At 43.3% G+C, this 12,306-nt stretch overlaps 1 pseudogene; it reads left to right on the top strand.

Annotated features, from left to right (window-relative positions):
* Window positions 1-6,504: 6,504 nt before the first annotated feature.
* Window positions 6,505-11,169, top strand: LOC125533021 (uncharacterized; annotated as a pseudogene).
* Window positions 11,170-12,306: the final 1,137 nt, after the last annotated feature.

The raw sequence follows: 12,306 nt of genomic DNA, 5'->3' as shown, positions 1-12,306 counted from the left end.
AGGAAACAACACCACCACCAAGTGTGAAGACATGTCCACTTGTGGCTTTCATCTCATCAGCATCAGATATCCAATTCGAATCACTATACCCCTCAAGTACCGTCGGGTACCCAAAATAGTGAATTTCATAGTTCGAAGTACCTTGCAAATAACGCATCACTCGCTCAACAGCATGCCAGTGCACATCTCCCGGATTGGAAACAAACCGGCTCAGTTTGCACACAGCAAATGAGATGTCAGGACGAGTAGCACATGCTAGGTACATTAGTGAACCAACCACTTGAGAATATCTCAATTGATCTACAGTCATGCCTTCGAACTTTCGAATCCGCACGCTAGGATCATATGGTGTTGCAGAAGGTTTGCAGTCCGAATATCCAAAACGACTCAAAATCTTCTCAACATAGTGGGATTGCAAAAGTGTAATTCCACCCTCAGAATTTCTCAGTAGCTTGATGTTCAGGATAACATCAGCCACACCCAGGTCCTTCATCTCAAAGTTGTGAGATAGAAAGGACTTGACCTCCTCAATGACCTTGAGGTGGGTCCCAAATATCAGTATGTCATCGACGTATAGACACAGTATAACTCCTTTGCCCCAGCATAGCGATAGTATACACATTTGTCAGCTTCGTTCACAACAAAGCCAGCAGATGTCAGAGTAGTGTTGAACTTCTCATGCCATTGCTTAGGCGCTTGTTTCAGGCCATACAAAGATTTCACTAGCTTACACACCTTTCTTTCCTGACCATTTACTACAAAGACATCCGGCTGTTGCATGTAAATTTCCTCGTCTAGCTCTCCGTTAAGGAAAGCCGTCTTAACGTCCATCCGATGAACGAGAAGACCATGCGAGGCAGCCAAAGCGAGTAACACTTGAATGGTTGTCAGTCTAGCCACAGGTGAATAAGTGTCAAACAAATCCTCTTCTTTTTTCTGGGTATAACCCTTGGCCACAAGCCTAGCCTTGTACTTCTCAACAGTACCATCAGGCCTAAGCTTCCTTTTGAACACCCACTTACATCCTAATGGTCGACAACCATAAGGACGATCAGTGATCTCCCATGTCCCGTTAGCCAAGATGGAATCCATCTCACTACGGACCGCATCCTTCCAGTAGTCAGCACCCGAAGATGCATAAGCTTCTGAAATGGAGCTGGGAGTATCATCATCCACGAGGTACACGAGGAAATCATCACCAAAGGACTTTGCAGTCCTTTGTCTCTTGCTCCTAACAGGAGCTTCCTCGTCATCCTCCGTGGAACTCTTATCACTTTTATGTTCATAATATTCCATCGAAATAGCAGGTTCAGGAGTCTCATCAGATTCCAGTCTAGAATTGCCTTGCACATCTCTCATGGGGAAAATATCCTCAAAGAATGTAGCATCCCTAGACTCTATAATTGTACCGACCTTCTGGTCAGGTACCTCAGATTTCACCACTAGAAATCTATAGCCAACGCTATGCTTGGCATAGCCAAGAAAAACACAGTCCACGGTCTTTGGTCCCAACTTGCGCTTTTTGATTATCGGCACATTGACTTTCGCCAAACAGCTCCAAGTGCGCAAGTAAGAGACTGTAGTTCTTTTCTTTTCCCATTGCTCATAGGGAGTAGTCTCATTATCCTTTGTGAGAACTTTATTCAGGACATGACAGGATGTCAATACAGTCTCCCCCCACCATGACTTGGATAAATCCGATGTATCTAACATGGTGTTAACCAAATCAGTTAGAGTACGGTTTTTCCGTTCGGCAACCCCGTTTGACTGGGGTGAGTAGGGAGGTGTCCTATCATGAATAATACCATGTTCCGCACAGAATAAATCAAACTCATTAGAAAAGTACTCTCCACCACGATCAGACCGGACTCGTTTTATTTTCTTCTCAAGTTGGTTCTCAACTTCAGCCTTATAGACTTTAAAGTAGTGTAGAGCCTCATCTTTCGTATTTAACAAATACACATAGTAGAATCTAGTGGAATCATCAGTCAGAGTCATGAAGTATTTCTTTCCACCTTTAGTCAACACACCATTCATCTCACAGAGATCTGAATGTATGAGCTCTAGAGGTGCCAGGTGTCTCTCCTTCGCAGGCTTGTGAGGCTTACGAGGTTGCTTAGCTTGCACACACGCATGGCACTTAGAGCCTTTGGCTAAAGTGAAACTCGGGATTAAATCCATCTTAGCTAGCCGCGTCGTACAACCGAAATTAATGTGACAAAGACGTGAGTGCCAAACCTCAGATTCGTTCACATTAGAATGAATTTGGTTCACGACTTTATTACAGAAATCCTCCAGGGAAAGGCCGAACAAACCACCACAATCATATCCTTTTCCAACAAATAGTCCATACCGAGATACGACTACTTTGTTAGACTCAAATACTAACTTAAACCCTTCTTTACATAGAATGGAGCCACTAACGAGATTCTTCTTTATGGCGGGGACATGTTGCACGTTCTTCAGTTGCACGATCTTTCCCAAAGTAAACTTTAGATCTACCGTGCCAACACCATGAACAGAAGCATGCGAGCCATTCCTCATCAGGGCGGAATAATCTCGTGTGACCTGGTAGGAAGAAAACAAAGACACATCAACACACACATGAATATTGGCCCAGTGTCAATCCACCCATCGGTGGACTGACAAACTGAAAGTATGGTAAACAGATTACCATACCCAGATGCCGCATCATTGTTGCTCAGAGTGACATTCACAGACTTGGAGTCCTGTGCTGGCTTCTTGTACTTGCTTGGGCACTTGTTTGCCCAATGTTCATCTGAATCACAAGTAAAGCAGCCATCTCTGTTTTTGTCTTTCTTCTTACCCTTCTTCTTAAAGGTAGTATTCTGCTGGACAGAGTTCTTTCCCTTGAACTTGTGGAAGTTCTTCTGCACCACATTGGCGCTAGAAGAACCCTCTGCCCCTTTCACGTGTGAGTCCTTTTCTCTCGAGTTCTGCTCAATACTGAGATGACCAATGCCATCCTCAACAGAGAATTCACGTCTTAGGTGCTTGAGAGAAGTAGCAAAGTTCCTCCAACTAGGAGGGAGTTTTGCAATAATGCAACCCGCGACAAACTTGTCCGGTAACTCACACTTCAGCAGCTCCAGCTCCTTAGCAATGCACTGTATCTCATGAGCCTGGTCCAATACAGAACGGTTATCAACCATCCTGTAATCATGGAACTGCTCCATGGCATACAACTCACTGCCAGCATCAGTTGCGCCGAATTTGACTTCGAGCGCATCCCACAAGTTTTTGGCAACGCCCATATGAATATAGGCGTCAACCAACTTGTCTTCACACTCAGAACTGCTCCCAGAAAGATTGTGGTTGCCTCCCTAAACGCCTTCTCCTATTCAGGAGCAATCGTTTCTGTGAGGGACACACCACCAACCCAGAACATGTTCATCGCTGTGAGCCACAAGGTGGTCCTAGTCTGCCAACGCTTAAAATGCGTCCTGGTAAAAATTTTCGATTTCACAGTAGCAGCAAAGCCTTGAATCGAAAAGTGCCTAAAATAAGGTTTTTGGATTGTTGGAAATATTAGCACTTTCCCGATTAGACTTATCCACGAGTAAACAGTAAGCATGGCATAAAAGGTATGCATCTCATTGAAGGAAATATGCCTTAGAGGCAATAATAAAGTTATTATTTATTTCCTTATAATCATGATAAATGTTTATTATTCATGCTAGAATTGTATTAACCGGAAACATAATACATGTGTGAATACATAGACAAACAAAGTGTCACTAGTATGCCTCTACTTGACTAGCTCGTTAATCAAAGATGGTTATGTTTCCTGACCATGAACAATGAGTTGTTATTTGATTAACGAGGTCGCATCATTAGTTGAATGATCTGATTGACATGACCCATTCCATTAGCTTAGCACCCGATCGTTTAGTATGTTGCTATTGCTTTCTTCATGACTTATACATGTTCCTATGACTATGAGATTATGCAACTCCCGTTTACCGGAGGAACACTTTGGGTGCTACCAAACGTCACAACGTAACTGGGTGATTATAAAGGAGCATTACAGGTGTCTCCAAAGGTAGATGTTGGGTTGGCGTATTTCGAGATTAGGATTTGTCACTCCGATTGTCGGAGAGGTATCTCTGGGCCCTCTCGGTAATACACATCACATAAGCCTTGCAAGCATTACAACTAATATGTTAGTTGTGAGATGATGTATTACGGAACGAGTAAAGAGACTTGCCGGTAACGAGATTGAACTAGGTATTGGATACCGACGATCGAATCTCGGGCAAGTAACATACCGATGACAAAGGGAACAACGTATGTTGTTATGCGGTCTGACCGATAAAGATCTTCGTAGAATATGTAGGAGCCAATATGGGCATCCAGGTACCGCTATTGGTTATTGACCGGAGACATGTCTCGGTCATGTCTACATTGTTCTCGAACCCGTAGGGTCCGCACGCTTAAGGTTACGATGACAGGTATATTATGAGTTTATGCATTTTGATGTACCGAAGGTTGTTCGGAGTCCCGGATGTGATCACGGACATGACGAGGAGTCTCGAAATGGTCGAGATGTAAAGATTGATATATTGGAAGCCTATGTTTGGACATCGGAAGTGTTCCGGGTGAAATCGGGATTTTACCGGGTTACCGGGAGGTTATCGGAACCCCCCGGGAGCCATATGGGCCTTCATGGGCCTTAGTGGAAAGGAGAAAGGGGCAGCCCAAGGTGGCTGCGCACCTTCCCCCTCCCCTAGTCCTATTAGGACTAGGAGAAGGTGGCCGGCCCCCCTCTCTCTCTTTCCCCCCTTGGGAATCCTAGTTGGAATAGGATTGGGGGGGAGTCCTACTCCCGGAAGGAGTAGGACTCCTCCTGCGCCCTCCTCCCTGGCCGGCGCCCCCCTCCCCCTTGGCTCCTTTATATACTGAGGCAGAGGCACCCCAAAAACACACAAGTTGATCCACGTGATCTATTCCTTAGCCGTGTGCGGTGCCCCCTGCCACCATATTCCTCGATAATACTGTAGCGGAGTTTAGGCGAAGCCCTGCTGCTGTAGTATATCAAGATCGTCACCACGCCGTCGTGCTGACGGAACTCTTCCCCGACACTTTGCTGGATCGGAGTCCGGGGATCGTCATCGAGCTGAACGTGTGCTCGAACTCGGAAGTGCCGTAGTTTCGGTGCTTGATCGGTTGGATCGTGAAGACGTACGACTACTTCCTCTACGTCGTGTCATCGCTTCCGCAGTCGGTCCGCGTTGGGTACGTAGATAACACTCTCCCCCTCGTTGCTATGCATCACATGATCTTGCGTGTGCGTAGGAAATTTTTTGAAATTACTATGAAACCCAAGCATACTAGCACGTACAGAACATAGAATCGAACCTTCTATGAGCAGCACATATACGGCTAGCATAAGTACGAGTAAACGAGGGATGAACAGATCATACCCTCCGGTTGGCCAGGCCAACGCGGCGGCTGCAGCAGCAGCCTCGGCGTCGTCCGTGGCCTTCTTCTTAGCGGCGGCATCGTCGGCCATGGTGTCGTTGCAGAGGAAGTAGTGGAAGCAGAGGCGAACAGAGTTGGGGACGGATCGGGAGCAGTCGCATCGAGACGCTCCCCAAAAACCTTATTGCTGTTCTCTCGGGCAGGATCTCGAACGACAGGGTTCTGGAGGCACCTGCTCTCCCGAGCAGCCGTGCACGCGGTCGTCGGGATGGGATCACCGGAGGCAGCACGGAGTGAGGAACAGTAGATGACGGCTAGGTCACGCGAGAGGGAGTGAGTGAACCGAACTAGGTTATTTCACTGGCCAGAGCCTTCTTATATAGTCCGTAAGGAAGAAAGTCGTGGGCCTTGCCGAGGCCCCCGACCGAGTCATCCCACTCCCGGCAAGGGAGTCGTTGTTCCCAGCAAGGGTTGCACTCCCGGCAAGGGAGTCGACGAATATGCGGGTCCCGGCAAGGGTCGCGCCCCCGGCAAGGGAGTCGACGAATCCCGGCAACGCAAGTCAGCCCACAGTCCAACGCCTTGGACAGTGGCCCACATGTTAGCGACTCGTTAATTAATCCCTGATTAATTAATTCATTCCTGAGCGGCAAAAATAAGCTTCGGCTCATTCCCGCAGTGCGCGCGCGCGTGCGGCGAGGCGGGCGGCGGCGGAGGAGGAGCGCGCGTGTACCACTCCTCTTCCCAAGCTCCCAATGACAAATGGTAGAGCAGCCCTTATAAAGGGGTCTCAACTCTCCTCAACTAGCAAGGTGAGACTAAACTTCCCACCACCTTCCATCTCATGCATGGGCCTCAAAATTAACCAGGGATTAGTGTCTTATATAGGCCTAAGCCCATCCATAATCCAACATAGGGGACCATGAACAGAAGCGCTTCTGCTGCAGACGCACGTGCTGATCCAATTCTGAAAAAGGAGCACTTCAGCGGCGGACGGGCGTTGGGCCCAGGCACGCGCCAGAGCCGCAGAAGCAGCCCTACTCGCTGGCCATCGGCAGCGGCATGTCGCTCCTATACCCGAAGCAGCCACAGACCTCCGCCGACGAGAGCCTCCATGGCCTCCACGGACTCACGCCCCGAGCCACCAGCTCCTGCACACAACGTCGTCACTCCACTGTTGCTATTGAATTCGTCTGTGAATATGGTGTGTTCTCCTTGGTTCAGTTTACCTTACTGAACTAGTTCTGTGGCTGGTTCCAGCAGCGCCTACTAACCACTCGTGATGAATCCCGCAAGGTGATGATGATGATTGAATGAACAATTCTATTTTTCGCAAGACGGTTCATTGAGATGAAGACATGGTTAGTATACAAGTAGTACTTACTACTACCTCCGTTCGGAAATACTTGTCTTTGAAATGGATAAAAAGGATGTAACTAGAACTAAAATACGTCTAGATACATCTATCTCTTGGACAAGTATTTCCGGACGGAGGAAGTACATTTTAGGCAGACTTTGCTGGAAAAAACGAAGCAAAAATATTTGCATGTCTTTTTTAACAAATTCCCCATGCCTTGCTTCAGTTTAATTGTTAACATCACCTAGGATAGAAGAAGCAAGTGGATCAGTATGCTGACGAGCAAGAAGTTATACTCAGATAGGTGGACGAGCAATAACCAAAAGAAACTGATCGGTAGATTTTTGGCTTCCTTTTCCCCCATTTTGTTGGGGTCAGGATCAGGTTTACCATGATCTATAATCTTTGGGCACATGAGTTGGTCATTGGGTTTGAGGATTCTCACATTTTTGTGTTAGTGATTAGCATTTGGAATTTCCTTGAACGGATTTTTGGGGCTTCTTTTCAGAGCCTATATTCAAGTATGAATTATGAGATATGAGGCACCTCTTTTGTTGACCTTTTACATCTCATCTGTGAGCAGTATATTTTGCTTAGTTCATGTGGAAGAGCTTCAATAGAGAGTGTGTCCTGCAACACTAATTATGTTCATGCTGATTAAGCTTATTCTAAAATACATTTATTTAGAACTATTACAAAACATTTACCCATTTGAAGCGAAAGATCTGATCAAGGGTAACAGGGAACTTGTATTCATGAAAATTAATCGGGAGGGAGCAGAATAGAGTAGCGGGTCTTTTTAGCCAAATTAGCGTGGTAATTTTTGTGTACATCACTCATGATCAAACAATGTGGTAACTTTTGAACCGGGGGAAATTAGTTATTGTAAACATGCCTCTGTAACTTCTTTGCAAATAGCATAATAATATACACACCATAACCTGATAAATTACATACAAGCACCACGGTAATTTGAACCAAGAAAAAATTTATTGAAAAATATACCCCAATAACTCATGTGTAAAATAACATGGTAATATACACACAATAAAGCTGATAACTCATATACAAATAACACGGTAACTTTTGACTCGGGTAAAAATGTTGAAAAAGCATACCCTCCTCCAATAACTTCTGTGCAAATAGCATGATAATATATTCACTGCAGACGTGATAATTTAGACACAAATAACACGGTAACTTTGACCAAATGAAAAAAAAGTTGTTAAAAATATACCCCGGTAACTTATGTGAAAATAGCACAGTACCATATTATCTGCATACCTGTTAACTTATTACAAACACCGCGATAATTTTGATCGAAGGGAAAAATTTTGTTGAAAAATATACACCCCCGGTAACTTATGTGATAAACAACACCGCATTCCCGATGACTTACATACAGACACCATGGTAACTTTGACCAAAGAAAAACAAAGTTGGTGAAAAATATTCCCATAGTTTATGTGAAAATAGCACAGTAATATACGTACCCGATTATTTATGTACAAACTCTACGGTAACTTTGACCAAAGGAAAAAAGTTATTGAAAAACCATACCCCAGTACTTATGTGAAAATGACACGGTAATATAAGAACCGCATAGTGGATAGTTTATGTACAAGCATCGCGGTAACTTTGTCCAAAGGGGAAAAAGTTACTGAAAACTGTACCCCGGTAATTTATGTGAAAATAGCACGGTAATATACGAACCACATATCTGACAATTTAGTACAAACACTGCGGTAACAGTCACCACAGTAACATTTGACAAAGGGAAAACGTTGTTTACGAATATACCCTGATAATTTCTATGTAAATAGTATGGTAATATATGCCCCTCATTTCTGATAACTTAAGTGCAAACACCGTGGTAATTTGCATCTGAAAAGGAGGAAGGGGACTTCCGGGTTTGTGAACCGTGTGAATCGATATGTAACATGCAGAAAAAAAGATGGAACTAGAATGCATAGTCCTAAAACCCAACCAAATGAGGCTGGTGTTTTGGATTTTCAGTTACTGTTGGTTGTCTTTTTTTTGTTTAATCTCGTCTCAAGTAGATACATCTAGCATGTAGATTGAACCTAATCAATAAAGGTGGCTAGCACAGCTGGATGTCATTACATTCTGTATATGTGACAGTGTAGGTTCGATCCCCATTTGTTCCATTTTTTCGCCTATTTTTAAACAGCTGACTGCCCAAAAAATCGGGTGGACCCCGCAAACTAAGAGTTGGTTTGTTCGAGGGGAGGTGGGATCAAAGGCTGGCAGCCCAGAATCAAGAGGAGCCCGCGAGAGGAGGTAGGATCGAAGGGAGTGATTCGTTCGAGAGGAGGGGGTCGTGTGGTAGTTTTGCAATCTGCCACACAGTTGACAAATATCACAGTCCTAAGTACATCTATCATACCTGAACTCCAATCATTGTAACAGTTTATGTACTATCACATAACACTATTTGTGTTTGCTAGCTCAGGCCTATGATTTCACGCGCATTATCAGTTCATTTAACTTCAAAGGTTATGCTTCTCTTAACAAGATGCAAAAGATCTAATGGAACAACAGGTCAGATTAATTTTACAACTTACTCCCTCCGTCCCATAATATAAAAACGCTCTTATATTATGGGACGGAGGGAGTAATATCTAACTCCCTCCTTTGTTATGCATAATTTTTATGTCTCTTTTATGTTCTAGGGGCATGTTCACTTTTTTTGCGGGATCTAGGGGCATGTCCAATGTCCATGCAATATTCATTACAGTTATGTCAGTATACCTAGTGTTCTTCCTGGGTTTGTTTTCTGACCAGCAGGATGGACCAGTAACGGTTAGAAGTTCAAGCCTCTCCAGTTTTACGTTAGGGGTATCTGTATGCTATTACTTCATTTACTTTTCTTGAGAGAATGCACAAAAAGCTTTTCTTTGGCACATGTGTCTTCCCCGTGCCTCGTTGTGAGCTGAATCTCATGTTTGCCAGGTCTCTATTGGGTATTTCATTACATATATGCCATGATATATTGGCTTTACCCTGCCCTTGGTGGAATGGAGTATGTTAGTAAATATGTTTTTGCCATGCCTTCCCTTCTCTACCTCCTGTTTAGCATTTTGAACTGACTAGTCTTGCCTACTACTCTCGTTTGACTCTTCTAAACTGTCTTTTCTGTCTCTATTGTTTACTTGTTAGGTTATCCACCACATGTTGTCACTTATGTCTACAATGTACGCTATGCTTTCTGGGGAAGCACATGTATACATATACATGGGTCTCATCAGTGAGACTACAACGAGGAATCGGTCTAAGATGGTAACTTGGAGATGTGAACAAATTACACAATTGTTGTTTATATATTGTCATACTTCAATCCGTCTAAACTGATATTATGTCTCCTGATCTCATCAACGTTCCTTGATGTTGCTGGAATGAAAAACTCCAAAGCTTACTTGTTAACGGAGTTGCAATGGTTGTTACTTGGCTGGTAAGCACACGACACTAGTTGCTATAAATGACATTTATTTGTAATTGTTCTTGCTTGTCTGATAAGCACAAGACACTATTCACTTATAATGACACATCATATACATGTCTAGAAAAACATTGAATTTGTATAACCGCATCCAAGATTGTTGACTGCAGTAGTCCTACAATTTTCTGATTCACAACGCGGTGTAGTTGTGTTGACTGTTGACTACTTTGAATCTGACAAGTGGCTGGCTTCGAGGGTATATTACTGATACATAAGTCTTTTTGTCCTACATTAGAAACTGGAATTTGTTGTTGCACACCACAAAGGGAATAACTTATCCGTTGGATCTTCTGAATTTCACCTTTTCAAATTGGTAGCATACATCACATAAGTTTTGATAGGTCATATAAGTATTGGATTGTTTGTAAGGCAAACGTGGCCTTTGTAACTCCTGGGGGACTTGAGATAAATTTATCAAATTTACAACCGTAACACGACCAGTGATGCAAACACTTAGATTTACTCAAATCTATTTGCTAAATTAGTATTATGATGTGTATGTCTAAAAAACAAATATTATATATTTTTATTACCACCAATTGGTTCCTAATCTCGAAACAAATGTCTTCATGAAGGTTGCAAGGATAATTCTGTTCATGTACTTGTTCCATCACATGTTTGTACATTATGATCAGGTACACTACGATTCAACCGAGTTCACTATACACCACAGGTACTGCACACATAATTCCAAGTTATACTTGTTCACTGATAGATTAAGAAGATGAACCCCTTTGGCTATTTTCTAGTATTTATTGCGCCTTGCATAATCTTTCTGATGAATGTGCTTTGGTTCTCCAAGATCGTAAAAGGTCTCAAGGAGACGATAGCCAAGAGGCATACTGAGTAGTGGAATGAGTATATTCATGATTTAACATACAACCACCATCCGATCATCTGTAGATCTGATTACATCTGCATATAGCTTCCGAGTAGTTACTACCATAGCTCCAGCTCGGCTGTCATGTTTCGGTGTTTGACTATCCAACCTTTCCTAGTGCTCAATTTGTATATATGTCTGGTTACAGCTGCGTTTACTTATTTGTATGTTAAATCTTTTAGTTGTGTATATGTGCTTGTATCTTTTGAGCAATTTCTGTGTTTGAGTTGCATATTTTTGTCATTTTCTATCAGTTCCGGAGATCCCTAGTGGTCTAGACAGTCTGCCTTCAAAACGATAAGTTAGAATTGGTGCAAACTCAGGCTATTAGGTTTGGCAGTGCTTCGAGGATCATTTGTGGGTTCCAACATGCAAAGGATGAATAAAAGAAAGAAGAGCTGGAGGCCCAGTATAAACAAATTTTTAGCACACTCAACAAGCTCGATTGGCTTTGCTTTGTCTTTACTAAGGCAGATTGGGTGAAGGATGTTGTAGGTGAATCAAAATACCAAGATTCCTCCAAGGTACGATCTCTGCAACTAGATATAAGATGTTTTTTAATTTTGAACTTCAAACATGTCTTGTATTACCTCTGCCCTCAAAATTTTGTCGTAGCTTTAACACTAAAATGTGTCTAGATACATTCCTATGTAGACAAATGCAAGACAAGTAATTCAGGACGGAGGGAGTATTTTGTTATAGAAGGAGTATATACCAACTAATCAGATGCCTACAAAGTGCCCATTCTACCTTGAAAAGCTTAGATTATGTGATCTGTGTAGGACATATATAGAATGGAGCTCTCTGGCAAGAACACTGTAATCATTAATCTCTGCCTCCATTTTCAGTATCTTAATAATATGATTACTAGCGCTTGGTATGTGGCAGTGAGCATGGCATCTCTAGGCCAACTCCAAGTCCAACCTTCTTCTCCACATCCCGAGAGTCTGGCTTAGCTCTGCGTAGACGTCCATAGCTCCCACAACTCAGGGTGCTCGGTCCCTGGCGTTCATGAGTAGGATTATATTGCGAAATCTGAAAAAAAAAAGGGTTATTACGGTGGTGGTGTACTGGTCCCCGGCGTGCGGACGAGAAAGATTTCTCTGA

This window comes from Triticum urartu, chromosome 1A (assembly GCF_056163025.1).
Source record: "Triticum urartu cultivar PI428250 chromosome 1A, HENAU_Tu73, whole genome shotgun sequence".
Taxonomy (NCBI): Eukaryota; Viridiplantae; Streptophyta; class Magnoliopsida; order Poales; family Poaceae; genus Triticum; species Triticum urartu.
The sequence above is the reverse complement of the archived record's forward strand: the minus strand, read 5'-3'. Positions and strand labels throughout refer to the sequence as shown.